We start from the raw sequence: 25701 nt of genomic DNA on the forward strand, positions 1-25701 counted from the left end.
AAAAGAAGAAAAAACTCCATGAACAACTAATCTGTGTTATCTGGTTTCATTGACTTTCTCTTTAGAACCGAAAATAGAATAATTGCATCTTACTAGAAAACATTAAAGTCTACATATTGCTTAGTTTTCACTAATTCTGTGCCAAGCTAATTAATTTCCTACTGTATCTTTATAAGGGTTAGAACGATGGTTTTCTGATGCAAAAATCCAAATCCCATGCCCCTGTCCACAAAGCCATAAAGTTAAAGATGTGATCTCAACATAACAACCCCATTCTGCATTTAATCTGGTCTGGCTTCATAACCCATGACTGGCTAAACATTTGGTCTGCAGCAACCATTCAAATAAATGATCCCTTTATACAGCCATAGAGTTGAAGGTTTGGTTTCAATATAACAACCTCCTTCTATATTTATTCTGGTCCCGCGATAAACCCTACTGGACATACGTTTGGTCTGCATCAATCATTAAAATGCACTCATTGTCAAAAAAAATCAAGCAGTTAGAAGTTGTCGGAGTCGAATGACATTTTCTCGGTGTGATTGTAACGTTGATATAAATAAGTGATTACATATCAGAGCAAAAGATAATTTATTGCGGAAAGCTGAACCCTTGAAGAGTGGTTTGAGTACCCTGTTGGACCGCCTTTAGTGTGGATGCAAGATGTGATATGGGTGGGCACGAAAACATACAGGTTCTGTATTGTATCCTGCGGCATACTTGTCCACATTTGCTGTAACTGAGCCTCTGGATCATGCAAACTCATAGGCTGTTGAATTTGGCATCCCAGATGGTCCCATATATGTTGTATAAGTGATAAATCTGACAACCGGGAAGGACACAGAAGTGTAGCAAGGTTGTGGAGGTATTCCTGTGACACCCTTGCTGTGTGCAGCCAAGCATTACCCTACTGGAAATGCTTCTTGGAAACCCTGACATGAGAGACAACAGATGAGGCTGCAGGATGTCTTGAACATATTGCTAAGTTGTCGTTGTCCCTCATACCACTAGGGGTGGCTGACTGTTTTATACAATGGCCCTCCAGACGATCACACCAGCATTGGGAGCAGTGTGCTGGCACTCACGCCTAGGTCTCCAGACACAAACATGGCCATCATTAGTGCCTGGATTCTTTGATGCAGACAAGGCACTTCCACTCTGTAGCAGTCCGATTTCGTCATTCACACTTCATGCTTACTTCCCTTCAAAATCAAAAGAATTGTTCTGAGCCATTAGCTCAGAACAGGCAGAAACCAGTTGGATCCCGGTACTGTTAGGAGAAATCTGGCCAGAAGTGGTCTTCATGGAAGAATTGCATCCAACCATACCTTCAATGAAGAGACAAGGCTAAACAACTCAACAATGCATAAAAGTATTGTTACTGCAGTGCAGAAAAATGGCAGCAGGTGCTCTGGACTGATGAGTGAAAACTTGAAACTTAATACCGTATCTCACCAAAGGGCTGAAGACCGGTACAATAATGAGTGTCTGCAGGCAGCAGGGAAGCATGGTGTAGAGCGGTACAATAATGAGTGTCTACAGGCAATAGTGAAGCATGGTGGAGAGCAGTACAATAATGAGTGTCTGCAGGCAGCAGTGAAGCATGGTGGAGAGCGGTACAATAATGAGTGTCTGCAGGCAACAGTGAAGCATGGTGGAGAGCAGTACAATAATGAGTGTCTGCAGGCAGCAGTGAAGCATGGTGGAGATTCCTTGAAAGTTTGATCAGGATTAATAGTGTCTCCCAATGATGAGAAATACAGGCATATACTTATCCATCATGCAAAACCATCCTAGAGGCGTCTCACTGGCTCAAAATTTATTCTGCAGCAGGACAATGACCCCAAACATAGAGCCAATGCAATTAAAGGGGTTCTGTCATTAAAATAAAAAAATCAATACTTACCTATTCCTCCCTCATCAGTCTACTTACCACATCTTCTCCTTCCAGATCTTCTTCCGGCTCTTGTAGTCCCCTGAGTCACGTCACCTTGAGCCGCTGCTGGATCCTCTTCTTCCTGTGATGTTTCGTCCATTCACAGGCAGTCTCCTTCCTGCAGGTCAATGTACCCAGTCACTAGTATTTACTGCCTGGCAGGGAATGCCAATTCCTGTGTCGGGCTATTGCTGAGAATGCGCATGTGCGCTGTTTGGTGACAGTAGTATATGAACACTCACAGTGTGTCGGCGTGCATGCGCAGTCTTGGCAATAGCTCGATATTCCCTGCTGGGCAGTGAATGCAATGTCTTTAGTGATGTAGTGTGTATTGCCCTGCAGGAAGGAGAATGACGAAAATGGACGCTCTATAACAGGAAGAAGAGGATCTGGCCAGAGATGAGGTGACCCAGGGGACAGCAGGAGCTAGGAGAAGATCCAATAAGAAGACTGACGGGGGAGAAATAGGTAAGATTTTTTTTTTAATGACAGTATCCCTTTAAGAAGTATCTCTCGTATAAAGAACAAAGAGTCTTAGAAGTTATGGTATGGCGCGAACAGACCCCTGATCTGCCCGAGATTACATGAAGAGAATTTAAGTAAGCATACATCCACCAAAGATCTGTGGTTAATTTTCCAAGCTGTTTGTAACAAATTCCCTGTTGAGTTCTTTCAAAAATTGTGTGCAAGTATACCTAAAAAATAGATGCCATTTTGAAAGCAAATGATTCTTATTGCTATTCCTCAACATTTCCCCAGTAGGGAAACATGGAGATCATGCGCAGCCCAGGAAACTTGTTCTAGTCCCATGTGATTGCATGATGCATCAGGTTTTCCATTAAGACGTCTATCGACACTGGGTAACACCCCCAGTGGATGCTCCAATAGAAGCCATATCTAGCATCCCATAAACAGTCATAAGAATTAGTTAAATCCACATTTGTAATAGTTCAACAATGAGAAGTATCCATATTTTATGAGGATTATTTCTTGTTCCTTTTTTAAATGTATCAAGTTAGAATGAAGATGTTTCCTGCTGTGTCTACTTTTGTATAGTGAACTTTGCTGGCACTATATAATAATATATGAGTACATCGTAACATTAAGATGTCTATGGGAGCTTTGTTTTAATAAACATAAGGACGACTTTCTAGTCTTAATAACATTTCCAAAGAGGATGGAATAAGTGTTGGACTGTATGAAGGTATATGTAACACGCATACCTCAAGCTGCAGCCAATATATCCAAGTTTGTTATTATTTGTGGTTTTCTGTTTCCTAATGAAAAGGTCACCAAGTCTACAAGTTTAGTCTATTTCTAGCCAGACATTTAAAAAAAATGTTTATTTGGAGTTATTACTGCTCTAAATAGCGTTATATTGTGCTTAGTCAATGGGATTCCATTACTCTGCATATGTAAATGAAGCATTTGTGATCCCGGCAGACCACTAGTGGTTGTTTTGCAACCTGGAAATGTTTTTCCAATTCAAATTGTTTTTGATTGTGCAAAGTGTTTTTCCCAGCAGCCATTGGGGTTCATGAACTGTATACATTTATATATAAAATACAAAACATGCAAGCATATAATAGGTTAAATTGTGCATAGTATTTATCAATGTATTGCTCTATTTTCCCTAAATACCATCAGTGTCACTCAGCTTGAGCTATTTTTCTGTTATGACCTGAGTCAGACTGGCCCACCAACAGTAGACCAGACTCTATATCAGTCATGAGCTCAAAAGTTCCAGAAGAAGGCAACACTGTTTACAGCTGACTTTGGACTCAATTCTTTTTTACTAGGACCTATTTTTGACACTGGTCAAAGGGCTACTTTAGCAAAAACACATTTTTCAATCCCTGCCCCCCTCACCTGATTGCCTATCACACTCTGGATGTCTCCTATGTATACTGCAGTCACCTCCATGCAGTGCAGCTTCATGTCTACTACTTATCAGAGAACATCTTTCTGCTTAGATTTCTGCTTGCTCGCTTTCTCTATGCATTGCTACCACTCCCATGATGCATCAGCACAGCATCACATGAATGGTATTATTGTATCTTGACACCAACAGGAAGTACTGGTGGAGTCAAGAGTGACAGAGGGGTGATGCCCCCTGAATGTGATAGGCTGCTGAGATGCCTCACCTCCAGGTCCTGGCAGGTCAGTATAATGCTGACACTGGCCCCCTGCAATCGGGATGTGTTGCATTGCTTCTCTGGTGACAGCAGTGTGGTGATGTGTGAGCCTCCCCCCCATCCACCCCGTGCTCCTCTGGTCCCAGCAGCTGGATAATGTTCACCCCAATGTCCACACTCACCCCCACCTGCTGTGGTCAATCACTTGCAGCACTCCTCCAAGTCTGGGAGCGTGCTTATGGATCCACAGGCAGCAGAGGAGATTCTGAAAGTTGTGATCATTGCCAGCGCAGGCACAACATGCACACCCAGTGGCGGCAGGAGAGGCTGAGCGGTCCCTTGCAGGGGACAAGATTCTAAAAGCTGTGAGCGTTGGTGCTGGCAGTGCTGGCCCCACATGCACACCCAGCACTGGCAGGAGAGGCTGATCGCTCCCTAATACCCGTAGTGCTGCGGTAATGGTCAGAGTGGCAGCATCGGGGGCAGGAGACAATAGAGCACTGAGGCAGTGGGGGCAAAGCCTCACTGCAGGGGGTCTTGTTGTAGCGCAGAGGTGCCAGCTAACGCTTGGCCAGGGGCCATGGTAGGGGGGATGGCTTCTCTGGGTAAACTCCTAGCAGCAGCATCTGTATAGATTTTTGCCAGAGCTGCATGGTTAGGGGGTTGTGTTAATGTTAGGCTTACATTATTCACTGCAAATACTTCCATTTTACCCCTGTAACATGGAAGTATTAACAGCAGATAATGTTAGTTTTACAACAACACAAACCCCTCACCATGAAGCCCAGGCAGGCAACAATCTATACAGACGCAGCTGATAGGACCTTTGAGAAGTCAGCCAATGGGCAGCTAGGGGTGTGACAGGGGCATTCCTGCATCCAACACCTGTCAAACCCCTATTTTCCTGGTGGCGTCAAGATACAATAATACCCACATGAATAGCTAGAGACTGTACAATCTCTGCTGTAGGGAGGACACGCCATTACCTTCTGCATTCAATATTTACATAAATAAACTACAGAACATAATTGTACAGTCAGGAGGATGAGCTGTGATCTCCTTCATTATAACTGTATGACAGGAGCCTGTATTCATCAACAGTAACTGTAATAGGAGTTTCTGTCCCCCCACCGTATGAAGAGCTTCTGTGGTAAGGTCCATGTAATATCATTATACAGGAATTATGATTACTCAAAACCAACTTCTTCAGAGAACATAAAGCAAAGTAAATTGCAGATGGTCAGAATGAGATCACATAACATATATAAAGGGAAGGATTCCAGGAAGTTCCAGATAGAAAGAAATAACTAATTAAGGTAATACTAGCCAACTTACATATACTGGATTAGTTACACAATGAATGACAAAAACAAAATCTCTGGTTGGCCCTTTAAGACACACAACATTAAAAAAAAATGTTGCAGATGATGGCGATTGTGATGGCAACACAATTAAACTAAGATATAAAACTTTCATGTTTCCATACATATGTACAACTTAGAATATTATTTTTATTGCTTCAATAGTACAGTGACAAATGCAGTACATTGATACTATGCTTTAGTCATACGAACTTAGAAAGCTGCTAAATGGCAGAACTGGATAAGTGCTAAGTAATATTAAGCTTCATTGCTCTTGAAAGTTTATTTATTGTAATAGCCTTTATACAAGGCTGTGAATTTCATGTTTTAAATTAAAAACATTAACTTTGTAGGATTGAATAATTATAATATTGTAATGTACCAATTGTAGCTTGAATCAGTACAAACAGACTACTTCTAACCACAAAGTGCATGAAGTACGTTGTTCACTTCTATAATGTAGGACCTGACTGTCAAGAGGAGTCATTGCATTTCTTCATCATTGCCAATTTTCTTTCTCTGTATGGTTTTTCTCTTTTTAGAAAGCCTTGGATAATTTGAAGGTAACCCTTTGCAATCCAATTTTGGATTCAGGGTTTCCTTGGGGGCTTTCTCTTTCTGCCATTATACAATGGCGCCATCTGCTGGCTAGAGTCAGTACTGCAGTATGGGACATGCTGGAGAGGCCCCAGACAACAGAGCGGCCAGTAATATACAGTAAGAATACCCTGCCAGACGTCTTCCGACATCGGAGCTGTAAAGCCTTCAATCAGAATGTCTTTATCCGTCAGACAGTGGATTGGAAAGGGTTAAGTTTGCCAATGGAAAATCTGTTAACTTTACATACATTAATGAATATTTTTAACCAGCTGACTGATCTCTGTATGAGTTATATTTTTCCTTTTAGGAATCAATTAGATAATTAGTTTAAATGATTTAAATATTCAAATACTAAAACAGTGGGCACCAATCTGATACTTCACACCTACCATCACTTGTAGCTAGAGGGCCTACAAAGTAAGGAGGAGCCACATTTGGCTTGCAGGCTTTTTCTATGTGGTGGTTGTTACTTTCTAACATTAGTACCAGGGACAGACTGCTGTGAGCACTACTATTGTGGCCAGGGGGTGTTAATTGTGTCATTAGTTCCAAACACCATCTGAGGACAGTTTTGTCTTGAGGATATCAGTAAGCGTGGTTTACACAAATCATTTAACCATGTTTTTGGTGACTTTCAGAAGTGTTTTTCTTTGTTTAAAAAGGCTGCAGGTAGGTACTTTGAAGCGTTTAGTAAAGTGTTTGTGTGGTGCAGAGTGCTAAGGCAGCAGAAATGCAGTCCTAAGCTCTCGCTCATTACCTGAGGGTTGCAAGTTCAATATATGCGTGGTTCAGGTAGCCGGCTCAAGGTTGACTCAGCCTTCCATCCTTCTGAGGTCGGTAAAATGAGCCCCCAGCTTGGTGGAGGATAATAAATTACTTGAAAGTGCTGTGGAATAAGTTGGCGTCATACAAATAACAATATTTATATATATTTTTTAAACTATCAAACGATTAACTACTTACACAACATTTGGAGGGAGGGGAAAGCATTTTTGGAACATTTTTTGGGTTCAGTAGCATGTTTTTTTTTTTATTCAACATCCTCTAGATATGCCATTTATTCTGAAGGTCTTCTTTATACAGATGTAGCAATGTTTAACTTGAGTGCTATAACTTGCTATATTTATAGAAGCTGTTCAAAGACTACTGTTCTTTTATTCTAACCCAGGAAAAGCTATTACAAAGGAATTTAAAAGCTACACAAATTGTGGCCCAGAAAGTTATTTTAACAAGTTAAGTTTCAAGTTAAACTTTGCTACATCTGTATGTCTTTATAGGACTTAAAAAACACAAAAACAGAACACGTACAAAATGTACAAGATAACTCAGGACACAATAAAACATATTTTAAACAAAATATCTTTAACAACACTGGAAAAGCCTTTTAATATGCATAAAAATTAAGAAGGTGTTTTAAAGTTTATGTTGGAAGTGTGCCCAGGGTTTGCCATTTAATTAACACTGACACTAGCAAAAGGCATGAAAGGCAAGTAAACACTAATCCACACAAAAGCACATATCATCAAAATATCTTATATAGTTATCAGTTCATTAACAACGAAATTAAATGTCAAAGTGAAGTGATACTACAAAAAGAAAGACAGTGAGTATAAGATACTGCCGGTTGTGAAAAAAAACATCTGCTAATTCCCTGTATTTTCCTCTAAAAGGAAAGTTTCTACCATAATAAAGGTAACCTTCCCGCCGTGATGCAGCGCGCGTCAATGGCAAATTTTTTGTCTGACAGGCAGGGGAGAGAGAGAGAGAGAGAGAGAGAGAGAGAGACCGAGAACTAGAAAAAACAAAAGCTTGGGACCCGGCGTCCCACATGCAAAAATGCTCGCGTCTCCCATTGTAGTCAATGGGGTTCATTACGCAAGTAGAGCTCTCGAATTTTTACGAAATCTCGACTTGAATAACGCAGACCCGAGCGTTTGGGTGCTCACTCATCTCTAATTATCAAATTTAAAGACTAGAGCAAATAAAAAAGAATACAATTTCTAAAAGGTGAAATAGGACCTTATTGGTGATTGAAACATCAAAGTATTTTTAATTTTTTTGTCTTTTAATTCTAAAGTTGTTCCCTTGTGACTCCATGAACTTTGAATTCTATTGCACAATGAGGAACTAACATTTACTTTGTTATGGCCTAATGAAAACAAATTTGGGGTAATTCGAAACGTGTGATATTTCCCACTAGTGTTGAGCGAACTGAACCAGTAGAACCATGTATTTGGGTCAAACTTTGTTAAAGTTCAGCTCAGCATGAACCCGAACCAAGCTTTTACCAGAAATGTACCCAAAATAGGGTTCTGCTGGTTCAGTTCGCTTAACACTAGTGCTGAACACTGTTGTATTACACTAAGAACCATAAAAGCATTGTATAACACTCTCGGAGTATTATGCAGGTCATTTATGGCTCATAGACATTGTTATATGCCAGTTTTAGGGATATTCATAAACTTTTGTTTGGTTTGAACCGATTCAGACTGAACCAACATTTTTGTTTTTAATTATTTTTTTTACTGTTAAGATAACAAGGATACAGTTTCATCCAGCATTAAACACGTTGCGAGTAAATACTTGTACAGCACCTTGGCTGCAAGTTACAGAAATAAACTGGGAGGGAGGGTAGTGAGAAGAGGGGGTGGAGAAGTGGTAGGGGTGGCGAGGGAGAAAAGGCCACAAGTAGTTTAATACTTCATGCTACTTGAAATATGCGTCTGTAAGAGATGTTTCCCAATGTTTTAAGAGATAAGAGAGACTAAGCTAAGGATAAGCAATCTATAAGATAACAATTGACTATATTCCCTTCCCGTCTTAAATGTATTTGGCAAATGTGTGATGGTTGCTTGACTAATGTCCCCATATACTTCTAAATTTCTCATGAGACCTGTTTGACCAGCTCGTCAGCTCCTCAAATCTACCTATCTTGTTAACCTTGGTCAACCCTTGAGCTCGTCAGCTCCTCAAATCTACATATCTTGTTAACCTTGGTCAACCCTTGAGCAAGGTGTATAAGTTATTTTTGAAAGAAAAGTCTGCCAAAGGTCTAGACAAGAACAGGAGAAGGCTAAATGAGCCATCAATTACGTCTCGTATAATAAACTCAATCTAGTTCAAATAGGATCGTATTAGTGGGCAAGACCACCAGACGTGTGTTAGGGAACCCAACGAACCAACATTTTTGCAAGAGTTTGGTGAACTAGCCGAACCAAATTTTTCAAAAGCTTGCTCACCATTACTTGCCACCATACAATAGATTTGGGAAACTGATCCAAAATACTCTATTACATGTAGTTCATATGAATTCTGTCCCAGAATAGCAGATGCATAAGTAAAAACTGAAGTTTCATTAATGATCATTAGTGGTGCTATACAACTTATTTAATATCTTTAAAAGTATTATTTTTGCCACAGCTTAGTTTCATTGAAGTTTGGGAAGCTGCTATGTTATGGGACATAAATATGCACCTGTATCCCATTCTCATACTGTATTTTGTTACTGGAGGGAAGACTGGAAGGGGTCTGCAATAATAAGTTATGGCCTAGCCTTTACTCTAGCAGAAAAACGACAGCACTAAAAGTTATATTTATGAAGCTACATGCTGTACAAAAGAGATTTTCTGCCCGTTACTATAAGTAGTACATGGAAATTAGTTTTGTTTATTGCTTGATGAATTCCCACTAAAATGCATTACGCATATTTATATTCCATCACGATCATGTACTGATACATTCTAACATTAGGGATGGTAGTCAGCAACGTCTGAGCAGATGTGATCCAGAGCCCATGCAGGTAATATGAATATAAGGAGAGGATGTTTGCTGAGCTTACCATCATTTAATGCATTGTGCTTCTGCATACATTCTCCTGTCTTCTGGTAATTATATGAATTTTAAAACCAGACACAATGTTGCTGCTGTGGACAAGCTGCTCTATTTGCATATCAAATCCTTCAGGCAAATACATTGGCGCTGTATTTAGTGGAGAAGTTATGCACTTCTGGAAAATTAAAAGATTATGTTAAGAAACCTTTTACTTGTAGCATTAAGTTACAATAAAGGAATTAACCTGAATTTATTTGGAAAAGTGAGAGAAGTTTTCCGTGTTTGCCGTAAGGTAAACATGAATCAAAGTCACTTTTTGACGTATCATTTCTCTTTAATCCCTTCCCATATTTAGAAATAGCAGTACATTGATTTTGACAATGCTTTCCTACTATTGGTATGGGTAAAAAGACCCACTGATCCAATGGTTCAAATTCAATAAAGTGTAAACATGGATGGAACTTACCCGGTGAAGGTGGGAAATACCCCCAATGGAGAGGGGTTCCCACCCAACACCTCCACGTCCCGGTTGGCGTATATAAAATTCAAATGGGAATCCACGTCCTCGTTTCAAATCCCCCTGTATGTGCAGGGGGGAGCTGGCCACAGCCCGTCGTATCCCTTACAATAGGGCTCGACTACTAAAGAATCCTGAGCAATGCACAAAAAGAAAAAGGAGGGCCTGGTGCTCCGTGAAACAGATCCAAAAAGTCACAAAAGTGGTCAAATAGAGGACCCTTTAATGGTATATGCAACGTGTTTCGTCGCGGTAAACGCACCTTTTTTTAAGCATATGTCTACTGTATGACATGGCCAGCAGGACTGTACAGCAGTAAGAGTCCGCTGTACTCAACAGTTGTTACCCTGCTGTAGTGACCAAGATTGGAGATAACTCTGAGCTCAGCTGTTTGACCCCTTAGATGCTACAGTCAATGCTGACACAGTATCTACATGTTTAAACGGAGGATGGAGGCTCCTGTTATTACGTATTGCTAGCACAAAAATTCAATTGCAAGATGCTGCTGATATGCCTTGGTGTTACGTTCGTGTGGACTAGTGAGCCCCAGGCCCACATGAACTTTACAGGATAGGGAACACCAGGTGAAACAACCACCGATTAACACCTCTCCCTATCTTATACAAGGGAAGATGAACAAGGACCTACCTGAGCAAGGACATCGACCAAATAGGGGTGGCCCCGTGGTCTTTGGATCTCGGTCCTTGCTGCCCCTAAGAACCCACGCACCCAGACTAGGACGCATTCACATGCCACCACCAACAAAGACTACTGGACAGGATAAGAAGACACACAGAGACATAATCACACCATATAGCACCCAATACGCAAACACTAGCAGCAGATGTTAATGCTCTAAATGCCTGGTATTTGTTGACATTTTGGCCAAAATATGGAAGCTAGCGGGCCATGTCACAGCTCCTGGCTATACTGCTAGTCCCTACACTAACTAGTAGTCCAGCGACATAACCAAACAAACACAAAACACAAACCTTTCTTGCAGCCAGTACAACCAAGAGAGAGAGAATGAGAACAGAGAAAGCTGACCACAGCCACACCTGGGAAGACAGCTTTTATGTGTACTGACACACATTGATTGGCTGACTGGAGACACACACACACACATCCAGCCAGCACTATCCCCACACCTGAGCAGGAAAGCTCCAGAGAACCTGTTGAACCACAAATCTCAGGAGACAGATGTAACACTTAGCACTTTTTTCCATACTCCTTTATATGGCCACATTGACCTAAAAAGTTGTGGCTTTTGGTATTTGACAACATAAAAACTACTTATTCTTTATGTGAATTGTGCTTTTATTTGGCTTATGTCCAATAAAAAAAACCCTGCGCATTGAATAAATAAAACACACTATTTACTCTGCAGGTGAATGATGCAAAATTGGCAGAATTGCTATTTTTCTTAATCCTCCTTAAACTCTTATTTTTTAATGTTTTGTACCAGCCATTATAGAATAATATTATATAGGTATTCTGCTCTATCGAACAAGTGAGCAATTCAGTTGGGTCCCGTGGTTACACAGAACAACAGTTACTAGTAATTGCTCTTTCGAGCGATTATTCTGGTGACTGTCATTTTGCATTAAGTGTCCTTAGCATATGTTCACATGGGGCTTAAAGGGGTTGGCCATTTCAGTATAAAATATCCAATGTGCCCCAGACCATGAACAGAGCCAAAAATAACTTATTTCAAGCAAAATGAACTGTTTACATGTAGTTCACATCACCATGCTCATGTGGTGGTTCACTATCAGCAACCTTCTCTAGGTGGAATTTTAGAAAGTATGAAAGTACAAATCCCAGCATGCATCCCTGAAACTATCTGCATTGCTACAAACACTTCACCTCCCTACATGTTCTGTTGTGAGCACAACGACTGCACTAGGCTCTACCATTTGTAGTTCTTCCTCCAATGTATAGAAATTGGATTCCCCTATAGTAACGACCCAAAACTATCATGAATCCTAGAATGGTAGAGTTGGAAGGGACCTCCAGAGTCATCGGTTCCAACCCCCTGCTCAATGCAGGATTCACTAAATCATCCCAGAAAGATGTCTGTCCAGCTTCTGGGTGGCTTCACACGAGCGTGTATTTTGTGTGTGCATATGTGCGCACAAAAACACGTGTCTATTAGCAACAATGCATTCCCTATGGTGTGTGCACATGTCTGTGCTTTACAGGCATGTGCCTGCAAAGATAGGACATGCGTGCACCATAGTAAATGCACACATTGTTTTCAATGGAGCCACGGCTACTGCCGGCGGCTCCATTGAAGACAATGGCCTGCTGGCATCCCAGCATTGTTTTTCATGGAAAGACTTTACATGTAAGCCCTTCCCTGAAAAACAAAAATTTTAGTGTAAAAGAAAAAAAAAAAAAAAAACGTACCTGTCCACCCTGCTGTGTCTCCCGCGGGGATGAAGAACAGACGTTTCCTTCATCCCAGCTAGTAAAAAGAATTCCCTGCTGCTACATCTGCCACATCTGTGACAGATGCAGCAAAGGAATTCTTCAGTACCCTACCGCAGTTGTCACACAGGACAGCTGCAGTAGAGGATTCTGCTGCTGGCACCCCGTCATTGGATTTCCTGGGAAGGGCTTTAAATATAAGCCCTTCCCTAAAAAAACAGTAAAAGTAGTGTAAAAAAAAAATACTCACCTTCCCTCAGCTGCCGGGGCTCAGCTGTGTCTTCTCTGCGCTGTCCCCGAGTCTGTAGTGCTGTTTTTTGAGCAGCCGGAGATTTAAAATCCCCGCCTGCTGAAAGTGCTGATCGTGATTGGCTGAGGTGCTCAGCCAATCACAGGCAGCTCTCGCCGAATGAATGACAGGCAGCAGATGTGTTCTTCATCCCCACAGGGGACAAGGCAGTGGCGGACAGGTATGTTTTAAAGAAAAATTTGTTTTTCAGGGAGGGGCTTGTATGTAAAGCCCTTCCTTGAAAAACAATGCAGGGCTGCCGGCAGACCATTGTCTTCAATGGAGCCACAGGCAGCAGCCGCGGCTCCATTGAAGGCAATGCACTGACCTGCATTAACGCCTGTTTTTGCACGTACATGGGTGCACACTTATGTACGCACAAAAACATGATTGTGTGAACCACCCTCTGTCTGAAGACTACCATATACACGTTATACATAGTATACAGGTTATCACACACACATGCAGATAAAATTATACCAGAAATGTGCACCTGGTTGGACATGGCATACATTTCTGTCTAGGCACATGGAGCTGCCAGGGATGTGCTAAGTACATGAAGACCCGTGTGGCTCTTCATGCATTAAGCGCATCATGTGCCCGGGCTTAGTAAATCTGCCCTTCTGTGTATCCTCAACTCTGTGGCCCAGCTGCTGAGCTCCTGTGCCATTATGAGGCAGGAGAGATTTAGGAAGAGGGACCTTCTTGAGGCTGGAGTCATGGAAAAGTCACAGTAAGCAGGGAGGGAGAGCATTCTATAGAGAGAACACCTGAGAAATACTATTTTAGACTCGATCACTTCAAAGTGAAAGCTACTAAAGCAATATAAAAAAGATACAAAATCATGTAACTAATGGTCAACAATGAAATATATCAAAAAGTAATACTAATTTCTCCACCGAAATTTGTGGCAAACTCACTTTAAATCTTTTACAAATTTAGAAGCTATAAACATTGCCTACCTTTATTTGCTCCTAATCAAAGCTAATGATGGCCAAAGACATAAGGATAATTATCAATGTTCAGTCCATAAAAGAACTTAACTTTAATTGTTATGTCTATGGTTTTAAAATAGTCTGCTCTAGCTAATGGAAATTTTCTGGTTGGTTCAAGGTTAAATATTTCTATAAACAGTTTTTCAAGGATTATGTTAGCAAAGTAGTTTAGAGAGACAGCACCACAAAAATGTGCAAGAACAGATACCAGGGAATCTATTATATGCACTGTGTTACAAGAGCATTTTTGAACCAGAACACCTTCCTGCTTCAGATCCTTTTAGCTATTATTCATAAAAGTTATATTGTGCTGATGGAGCCATTGTGCTTCCTAATAAGCAAACTAAAAGTTTTGTATACTTTTCTTTTAGCGTTTATTTGCATCTGTCCACTGATTAGTGTTGTTGAGCAGTGTCCCCTTGAACCTCATTACCACTAAGGAACCTGCAAAGGGGTATCTAGGTGGAAATAATAGTAATAGGATATAAATATGAAAAAACATTAAAGATCTTAAAAGTCTTAATAGGTGATTGTTTAGGGTTAACATTTGTAAATGTTTTCTATTAATAAACATAAAGGTTTAAAATAAAGAAAACAAGGTTAGACGCAGGGGTGTAACTATAGGGGATGCATAGGATGCAGTTGTACCCGGGCCCATGAGCCTTAGGGGACCCATAAGACGTCTCTTCTCCATATAGAGAGCTCAGTACTATGAATTAACCATTAAAGTTGGGACTTGTTACAGATTTCGCATTGGGGCCCAGAAGCTTCAACTTACGCCTTTGGTTAGACGGGTTCCATATCACAGCTGCAACACCTGGACACCCAATGGTTCTACTAAGCTGAGCTTAAATCGCTCAAGGGTCCTTCGGTGATCTAACGAGAACCAGGGATGGTTATGGACTTTGACTGTATGAGAACAATCTAAGGCTCAGTTCACATATGAAGCAGCCCATTATTAGACATGTAGAAGAGAACCACACCACTATATTACAAAGAAATTAGTATTTTGCTGTAATTTTGCAGCATACATTATTAAAAGGGAATCTATCATCAGGATGTTTGTCTGAAACAGCTTAAAGGTATGTTTAGCATTAGAGATGAGCGAGCACCAAAATGCTCGGGTGCTCGTTACTCGGGACGAAATTTTCCCGATGCTCGAGGGTTCGTTTCGAGTAACGAACCCCATTGAAGTCAATGGGCGACCCGAGCATTTTTGTATTTCGCCGATGCTCGCTAAGGTTTTCATTTGTGAAAATCGGGGCAATTCAAGAAAGTGATGGGAACGACACAGCAACGGATAGGGCAGGCGAGGGGCTACATGTTGGGCTGCATCTCAAGTTCCCAGGTCCCACTATTAAGCCACAATAGCGGCAAGAGTGGCCCCCCCCCCCGCACTGTCAGCATAAAGATCGTTCTCCTCTGCCATAGCTGTAACAGCTGTGGCAGAGAAGAACGATGTTTTCCCATTGAATTCAATAGAGCCGGCAATACAGCAGGTTCCACTGAAAGCAATGGGCTGCCGGCGATCGCGGGATGAATTGTCGGGAAGGGCTTAAATATATAAGCCCTTCCCTGCAATTCATCCAGAAATGTGTTACAATAAAAATATATACCGTATATACCGGCGTATAAGGCGACGGGGCGTATAAGACGACCCCCCAACTGTCACCTTATACACAGATTTTAATACTCGGGTGACACCTAATCTCTCCAGCCACTCACTGCAGGGGGGTGGTATAGGGCTTGAACGTCGCAGGGGGAAGTTGTAATGCCTTCACTGTCTTTCTATTGGCCAGAAAAGCGTGCAGATTTCTCAGGGAAGAAAATGAAAGTGACTCGAACATCGCGTGGTACTCGTCTCGAGTAATGAGCATCTCGAACACCCTAATACTCGAACGAGTATCAAGCTCGGACGATTATGCTCGCTGATCTCTATTTAGCATGCTATAGACTTATCTTTGTGTAAAATAGTAAATTGTTCCTGGTCTAAAATCACGATTTTGCGGTAAATTGCGATTTTGCGCGATCGTGGTTTTAACATTACAAGTCCCATAGACCCCTGCAGAAAAAAAAACGCTGTAAATTTCACAGTGAAAAAAAACTGTAGTGGGTGGGCGCCCTAAGTCTGTGGTGTGCTAAACATGATTGTAAGCACCCAGTTGGCAATTTCAGACTGAAAATCCTGCTGATAGATTCCCCTTAAAGAAACAATTCCAGAAAAAGCTCATCGAATTCTTTGTATAAACAACATATTCTGGATGCCATAATTATCCATAAGCATCCATTGTCAGTTCCCCTAATATTGCATTTATTGTAAACAAGATGAGAAATGACAATAAGGATGTTACAGATCACTTTTAAACTTGCTTTTTACTGACTTTTCATACAGATCAATAGGGCAGCCAGCCTAAAGCTATTGACTGGTTCCAGTGTAATTTTGCCCTTAGTGTTATTGAAGGGTTAATTTATACAGGCAGCTTTAGAAACAACACTGTAACCCTCTCTTAACTTTCTATAAACAGTTCCTGTCACAGAGATTATTGACCTCATTGACACAAGGGGAGGTAGCCTAGCTTTATACCTTTACTGCATCAAATAGGAGAAGGACTATTTAAAAGGTTAAAAAATAGCATCATGCAATAGTAATAATTACCATGTAACTATCCTATGGCCCTATGCTTGCCATTTTAAAATCCCAAACTCATTTTACTGCATAGGAAAAATCATCAAAGGGCCACTCTGGTGAAAACACATTTTTCCATCCTTGCACCCCTCGTCTGATTGTCTGTCACACTCTGAAGGTCTCCTATGTATATGGCTTGCCTTCCATGCAGTGCAGCCTCTTACCTGATGCTCATCAGGCACTAACTTGATGCTAAAATTTTTCTTTTTTTTTCTCTTTTGTTCTGTTAATCCCATGATGCATCAGTACAAAGTCATTTGAGCAGCTAGAGCCTGTAGCATCTCTGTTTTAGGGAAAACAATGCCATTACATTCTGTATTCACCTAAAGAAGCTATAGTATAAAATCATACAGTCAGGAGGATGAGCTGTGATCTCCTCTATTATAGCTGTGCGGTAGAAGTTGTGTGATCACCATTAGTAACTTGATAAGAGTGTCTGTGCCATCTTCTTAAGATCAAGTATGGTACACTCCATGTGATATCATTGCACAAGAGTTATGCCGACTGAGAAACTGACTAATTTGAGAATACATAAATAGTAGAGATGAGCGAGTATACTCGGTAAAGGCAATTGCTCGAGCGAGCATTGCCTTTATCGAGTACCTGCCCGCTCGAGATGAAAGGTTCGGGTGTCGGCGCGGGGGAGCGGTGAGTAGCGGCTGTCAGCAGGAGGGAGCAGGGGGGAGAGAGAGATCTCCCCTCCGTTCCGCCCCGCTCTCCCCCGCAGCTCCCTGCCCGCCGCCGGCTCCCGAATCTTTCGTCTCGAGCGGGCAGGTACTCGCTAAGGGCAATGCTCGCTCGAGCAATTGCCTTTAGCGAGTATACTCGCTCGTCTCTAATAAATACAAGTAAATCTAAGCTAGTCAGAAATAAGATCAAATCTGCCTAAGAGGTCAGGAGTTTCAGACAGAAAGGAATAACTAGGCAAGGTAATACTAGATAATTTATATATATATTGAGGGGCTAGCTACATAATGAATGGGAAAATAGTTACCAGATTGACCCTTAAAGATGGATCCACATTAGATTGCATTAACTCTACAGAATCATAGAATTGTAGAATTGGAAGGGACCTCCAGGATCATCAAGTCAAACTGCCTGCTCAATCCGTGATTCACTAAATCATCCAACTTCTATCCAGTCTCTGCTTAAAAACTTCCATGAAAGGACAAAGTCACCATCTTCTGTGGCAAAATGTTTTACTCATTGATCACCCTCACTGTCAAAAAGCTTCTTCTAATATCTAATCTGTATCTCCTCACTTTTAGTTTCTTCCCATTGCTTCTATTCTTTCCTTGTACAAATGAGAATAAGGCTGATCTGTCTAAACTGTGACAACTCTTCAGATATTTGTAGACAGGTATTGTCTCCTCTCATGCTTTTTTTGTTATCTAAACATTGCCACATATTTTATTCATTCCTTATAAGACATGGTTTGTAGACCACTCACCATTCTGGTAGCTCTTCTCTGCTCTTGTTCCAGTTTGTCAATGTTTTTTTTAAAATTGGGATACTGAGAACTGTACACATTATTCCAGATGGGGTCTGACCAAGCAAGGTCAATAATTACCTCATGTGATCTAGACTCTATGCTTCTCTTAATTCCCTCATCTAGATGATTTATAAACATGTTGAACAACACTGGGCCCAGCACAGAGCCTTGTGGTACCCCTACTAGATTCTTCCAATTGGATGTGCAGCCATTTATGACCACTCTTTGAATATGATCAGTCAGCCAGTTGTGAATCCACCTAACAGCTGCCTTGTCAATCGCATGTTTGGTCATTTTAATAAGGATGGAATGACATGTTTTGTCAAATGTTTTACTAAAGTCAAGATATATAATATATCTTACGCATTTCCCTGATCAACCCAGTCAGTGATTCTATAAGAAGGAAATTCGATTAGCCTGGCATGACTTGTTTGTTACAAACCCATGTCAGCACTAGTTATTTACTGCATTCTCGCCCAATTACTTGTATACATGCTATTTTAATAATTTCTTCAAAGATCTTTCCTGGTATAGAAGTCAGGCTTACTGGCTTGTAGTTTCAAGGAACCACCTTATTCCCATTTTTGAAGATAGGGAAACATTTGCCCTCCTCCGATCTTCAGGGATTACTCCTGTTCTCCTGGAATTTTCAAAAATTACAGCAAGTAGTTCAGCAATTACCCCTGCTGCTTTCTTCAGTATCCTGGGATGTAATTCATCTGGACCTAGAGGCTTGAATTCATTTAAGTTAGCTAAGTATTCCCTCGTCATTTTTCTGTTATAGCCTTGATTATTTTATTCATTTAACAGCACATGGCAGATCAGTTTATGTTGAATTCAGTTTATGAGAGAAAACAGATATAAAATAGGAATTTGAAAGTTTAGCCTTCAACATCATTTTTAGCCAATTTATCATTTTCATCCTGTAAACATGCTATAGCAACCTTGACTTTTTTTTTTGCCTTTGACATACCTCTAAAATCGCTTTTTATTGCTTTCGGCCTCTCTTGCAAACCTCCATTTATTATTAGATTTGGCTGTTGTGACACTTGCCCTACAGTTTCTGCAGATTGCATTATATTCTTTTTTAGATATGCCCACTCTTTTTATTTGATAAACATATTTTTCTTCTCTTTTTTTAGCATGTGTGTAAGTTGTGTGTTCATCCATCCTGATCTCTTTAAATGCTTCCCATTCTTCCTTTATTTAGGGTTTGTTGTTCAATCCATTTTTATTGAAATTTTCAATAGAATAGGTTACAAAATATACAAATCTCAAAAGGTCTTGCAGAACCTATAAAACATGTATAACAAAAGACATAACATAAATAAATCGGCCTCTTCTTGAAAATATCCATCTAAAAAAAAACTCTTGAAGGAGCCTGGTGGGTGACCCCAATAATAAGAATACCCGAACATGCAATTTGAGAATAAAATGTTTGCGGTCTGTAGTATTCGGGTTTTTTAGGGTTTATTAACAATTGTACTTTGAGAATCTCATATCACAAAATTCCCCATCCTTCCTGGACATTTCTGTTCATAAGAACATCCAGCCCTTAGATTCTTCCTACTCTCTTTTTGAGTCTATTAAAATCTCCCTTTCTGAAATCCAACCTTGATTCCTCTGAAGTCCTTTCAGGTTTTCTTCCCCTTATTATCCAAAATTCAAGGATAGCATGATCACTGCCTCCTAAGGACCCAGCCACCGTAACTCCCTCAACCATTTCCTCCTTGTTGGTAAGAATTAATTCAAATATAGCAAATATACCTTTTGGAAGATAAAGTTGTCAGCAAGAGTGGATAAGAATTTGTTGGATCCATTACTTTTGTCTAAGAGAGACTCCCAATAAATGTCTGGATGGTTTGAAAGCTCTCATGATCACTATGTTGTACTTTTTTGAGAACTTAGCCATCGGATGTAGAAAAAGTTCATTTTATCTTTTGCCTGTCTGGGTGACTTATACTAAATATCTACAATGTTGTCCTTTCTGTTATTCTCTCCTTGTATTCTTACCAAAACAGTTTCCACAGAACTATCATTCTCCGAAGCTTGAATCTCAGTTTTTCCTAACATATAAATCCATCATATAGGTAATTCACTCCATGGTCTAAAAATCCAAATCCTTGCTGATTTCTAGCCTTATAAGCTTCTATTTGATCTTTTAGGTTGGTGGAGTTCATGAGCTACATAATATAGTTTCACCCATTCATAAATGGTTTACGGTTATAGATGAGCGAGTATACTCGAGCGAGCATTGCCTTTAGCGAGTATCTCCCCCACTCGAGACTGCAGGTTCGGGTGCCGGCATCGGGCACGGAGCTGTGGGAGAGAGCGGGGCGGAACGGAGGGGAGATCTCTCTCTCCCTCTCTCCCCCCCGCTCCCTCCTGCTGACAGCCGCTACTCACCGCTCCCCCGCGCCGGCACCCGAACCTGCAGTCTCGAGCGGGGGAGATACTCGCTAAAGGCAATGCTCGCTCGAGCAATTGCCTTTAGCGAGTATACTCGCTCATCTCTATTCATGGTATATAATAGTCTCTCTTGGAAGTGATGAGTAATATACTAATGTAAGACAGAATCGTACTGAAATACATTTCTTGACTCACACGTCAGGTAAAGATTTATATGCTTATTTATAAAATTAAAACATTTAGTAGACTGGTCTCAAAAATTTTAAAATCGAAGTTTGACTCTCCATTTTTACTGGTCCGGAACCCACTGTGTTACATCATTTTTGGCATAATTTTAGTTATAAGCTATAACTGAGTTGGGCCAAGGTTGGGTAATGTTAATCTCATGGTGAATTAATTTAATTATATGATCAAAAATATTCAACATAAAACATTTTTGACATTTTAAGGCCCTTAATTATAATAGGATCTTTTTTCCTAGTACTGATGAGAATTTCTAGGTATGTATTTTTGTATGCATATGTATTATAATAGATTTATTTTATTAGCTAAAGCAAAAATTACCAGTTGGCAAACAGTTGATACATTTCATGCTGTGACTATTTTACTGAATTCCATTAGTTCAGTATTTGGCTAAATATTTTACCTCTCCTCTTTTCCAATTCCAGATGTAATATGTTTAGACAAGTAATGCAGGGTGGGGATTCATTAATCATATATTTTTCAAAGCTCGTAGATATTTTCAGACCTTGCAAACTATTATGTTATGCAGCAGTTGCACTCCAGTATTAAGTTTAACCATGCATACATTAGCTCAACATTGACAAAATATTGCTGCCTGCTACAAGTTTACAGAATGTATTGCTGGAAGAAAATCAAACCCTCAGCAAAAGTCAGAGATCTGATTATGACCTCTGGTGGACAGTTTATGTTGTTCTTCACCATTGCCGTGTCAGCCTTTCTCCATCGTATTGAGGGTCCAGATGTCTTAAAATATATCTCAGTATGCATTCATCATAAAGTAAAATTAGCAATGTGATATCTGTTGTCTGATGTCTTCGCTGTTTGCTCAGTCTGCATAACCTACAGATCTAAAAAAATTGAAACTGATTGTATAAATGGCTGTATGTGATGTGATCAAGCAATTAAATGTAAATCAAGGTAGTTTAAGTGGGATTTCATTCATAGTGCATGAAGGTATAGTATAAATGTACAGTAGTTAAATAACTTGAAGAATGAAGTGACAAATACATGAAGAATGCTGTGCCCATTGAGGCCTACAGTTTGCTAAGGTGAAAAGTGAAAGAAGTGTCTTAAAGGGGTTTTCCAGGCACAAATACTATTTATCCTCAGCTTAGATCATCAATAGTTGATTGGCCAGGGTCTGCTGCACTGGGACACAGCCGATCAGCTGGGCTGGTGTATGCTGTCAGTGCCACAATACATAGGGGTCAGAGCAAAAGCCACTGCTCAGACCCCTGTGTAGTGGCCAGCACTTGTAATTGCAGGCTGTGGTCTCATTGAAATCAATGGGATCTGCGCCTGCAATTACAAGCATATGGCACCTACATGTGGGTTGGAGAAGCATCTTCCACTTTGACCCCTGTGTTTAGCAGCACTGACAGCATGCACCAGTTCTGCTGGTTGGCCAGGTTCCCAAGCTGTGGATCCTGGACAATCAACTATTGATAACCTATCCTGCAGACAGGTCATCAATAGTATCTGTGCTTGGAAAACCCCTTTACATTTAATTCATTAGGCTCAGACTTGTGCGTACTCGTATGTCATGGCATCCATAATATTATTCAAATAAATGCTAATTAACACTAAGCAAGGTGACTTTAAAGGGTGTATAGAGGCAAACTATGTGTGGGCCAAGGAGCCCTAGAGGGGAGGCTCAACCTTGGTTGCTACATCCCCTTTGCTACAAGGTTGCATGAAGTGTTCTTTAGAGGAACTGCATTGTTACCAAAGGGCATTGAAAGTGAATGGAGAAAGAAAAAGACACACGCCCTTTTGCATTGGGTTCAAAACCCAGCATCAAAGTTATGAATTCATTTTGATCATTCTTATTGGACTTCATCTCTTCTATTTATGCTGCTATTAGCCTCTATAGCATAATAATTTTATGTCATACGTTGTAATGCAATGGATCATGGACCCACTATGCCGCAAATTGATTTGATGTTGGGCTTCTCTAAAAGTTGTACTAAGAGAACCCTGATCTTTAGTGTTTAACCACCTTTTGGAGGGATCAGTCCTTCATTGCAAGGAATCTCCAACTTGTTTTACCAGCAGTAGTCAAAATACAATGGAAGTTTAAGGCAGTCCAGAAGGCACCAAAATGTTGTATCAAAGGGGACAGGCAAGGATGTAGTGAATAAATAGGCTGAGATCAGGACAGACAGAGTTCTTGCAGTACAGAAAACAGGCAGAAGATCAGGGCAGATGGCAACCAGGCAAATTGTAGTCAGGACAGGCAGAGTTCGGGAAAGCTGAGCACACAGGCAAGGGCATGAACCAAGAGTCATGCAGATACTTTAATACTTCCACTCAGATGACTAGGGACCTTATTGCTCAGCCACCCTCCAGTGAGGGAAGGTACCTTATACACTGAGCCTCGTGTGGCGCAGAGTGTAAGCTCTCGCCTACGATCTGAAGGCTGCAAGTTCGATCCCCGCATGATTCAGGTAGCTGGCTCAAGGTTGACTCTGCCTTCCATCCTTCCGAGGTCGGTAAAATGAGAACCCAGCTTGGTGGGGGGTAATAAGTAATTATTACCTGAAAGCGCTGCGGAATAAGTTGGCGCTATACAAATACCAAGATTTATTTATATAACATCGGGATTGAATGGGGATAGTAAAGCACATGCTGGCCCTTTAAGAGGTAGGACAAGCACATGTGTGCATGTCTTATGGACAAAATTGACAACTTGGGAAACAAAGCAGTGTCTGTTTTACGGATGATACAGAGAATGCCGGAACCAAGGGGAGGGGATGATGGGTAAAGGCTGTGTGGCAATAAATTTGGTTGTTTGTTTAGTTATGGAGGACATTTTTGTAAAGCTGACAACAGGAAGTGAAGCCATATTAATTGTCATTTTTTAATTAGCTTTTCGGTAAACTTTCACTTTGTGATTGATAGAACATGTAGTCACAATAACAGACGGTTACCAGGTTCTGTGAAGCTAGTTTCAAAAGTGACAGCCAATAAGGCTGCACTTACTGCTGTGACCTTCATAAAATAGCCACCACAACATAAAATTTGTAGAACTTTACTATATTGGTCCAAATGTACAAAGTTAATAAATGTTGGATGTTTTTGTATTTTGTGTGGAAATTCTCTGATTATTTTCTCTTAAAAAGACCATGTTCAGAGTTGCATTTTAATAATGGGCTATATAAAGTGTATTTATCACAATTGCTACACACTCTACAAATAAACTCTGAATTCCCTCCGTCTCTCCTAAAATCCCCGACACAAATAAGATAAAACCAGATAAGAGCCATCGCAGTCCAACAGTAAAGGAAACTACAATAGAATTATTCTGCGAGTCTCACATTTAATAGAGATATGATTACAATGTCGAAATGTTATGTAAATTGGTAAGTTGATGTGTGATCTGAATACATCATAGACAGATCTGTAAATCTAAAGGTCAGAGAACCATATTAGATGAAAGCTAAACTCAAACAAATTTTACTGACTGGAATGGCTTTAATGAATTTGTCAGCCAATAGAACTTACTCTGTTATGTGATACATTGCCAATTTAATCAGTCCGAAAATGCAGCCTTTCCAATGTCATTTCCAAATCAGTAGATGAGAATGACTGATCATATTGGCAAGTCAACTCAGAAATCAAATTCTATATATTTAGTCACAATAAAAAACTTTGAAATGAAGGAAAACCCAGCAGTTATTTTAATGTGTGTGATACAGGTCAGGAAAGAAACTAAAAGCAAAAGAAAAGGAAATTTGAAATAAATCACAATATGTGTTGTGTACAGCTAAATGTGCAATATAATATAAAGTACCGTATATACTTGAGTATTAGCCGGCCCGAGTATAAGCCGAGTCAATAAGTTTTATGACAAAAAAAGTGGAAAACTTATTGACTCGTGTATAAGCCTAGCTATACTCGAGTATATGCAAGGTAAAAAAAAAACAACTCAATACTCACCTCTCAGCCGGCGTCTGTGTTCCCAGCAGTGTGGCAAGCTGCTTCAGACTTCTCCCCGCAGTCATCTCCCTGGCTCGGTTTTCAATTCCCCCGCCGTCAGCGCTGTGTAACTAAGCGTTGTGATTGGATCAAGCGCCAGCCAATCACATCTGGAACTCGATAAACCAATCACAGCCATTCAGTGATGTCATGGAATTATACAAAAGTTGTTTTTTTCCCAGCAACAGCGCCACTCTTGTCAGTGGACTATTTCTGATATTGCTGCACATTCCCATTCACAAAGAATGTATGACAGGGGACACTGCAATCTTTATGTGCTATGAAACATCTATAACATCGCAAAAGTCATTCAGAAATAATAGCAAATAAAGCAATTAAAAGCATAACAAAATTGTGAGTCAATAAGGTTGCTTTCACATGTGGTGGAATATTCCCATGGACTGTCATCTAGTATTGGGAGCCGAATGAGAGGGCTGTAGAAAAAAAAGGAAAAAACAGCTAGAGGGTATGTTCACAAGGGGCAAAAACATTTAGGAGTTTGCACTTTGAAAAATTCAGAAAGCAGAAAATTCCACATAATTTTTGCATAAAAACCCTGTGGACCCCGGAACGCGCCAAGCCAATGGTCAGGTGATTCCACATCACTTGACCAGGGCTCAGGGCTTACTAGAGGCTGTCGAGGGGCCTGTGCTGGGTTGGCTGACAATGGCATGTATTCTAAGGTGAGGGGAAGTGATATAGCTACTAAAATCAGCTGCAGATACGCAAATGATTCCTGGTCAAAAACTGCACCTATTGTGCTGATTTGGTGTTGGGTTTTCATGCGACAATGCAGTGA

At 40.5% G+C, this 25701-nt stretch overlaps 1 protein-coding gene across 2 annotated transcripts in view; it reads left to right on the top strand.

Moving 5' to 3' along the window:
• The window catches only part of ZNF385D (zinc finger protein 385D), a 308181-nt gene that overhangs the window by 235410 nt on the left and 47070 nt on the right, over nt 1–25701 (top strand). The window lies entirely within an intron of this gene.

This window comes from Eleutherodactylus coqui, chromosome 12 (genome assembly GCF_035609145.1).
Source record: "Eleutherodactylus coqui strain aEleCoq1 chromosome 12, aEleCoq1.hap1, whole genome shotgun sequence".
Lineage (NCBI taxonomy): Eukaryota > Metazoa > Chordata > Amphibia > Anura > Eleutherodactylidae > Eleutherodactylus > Eleutherodactylus coqui.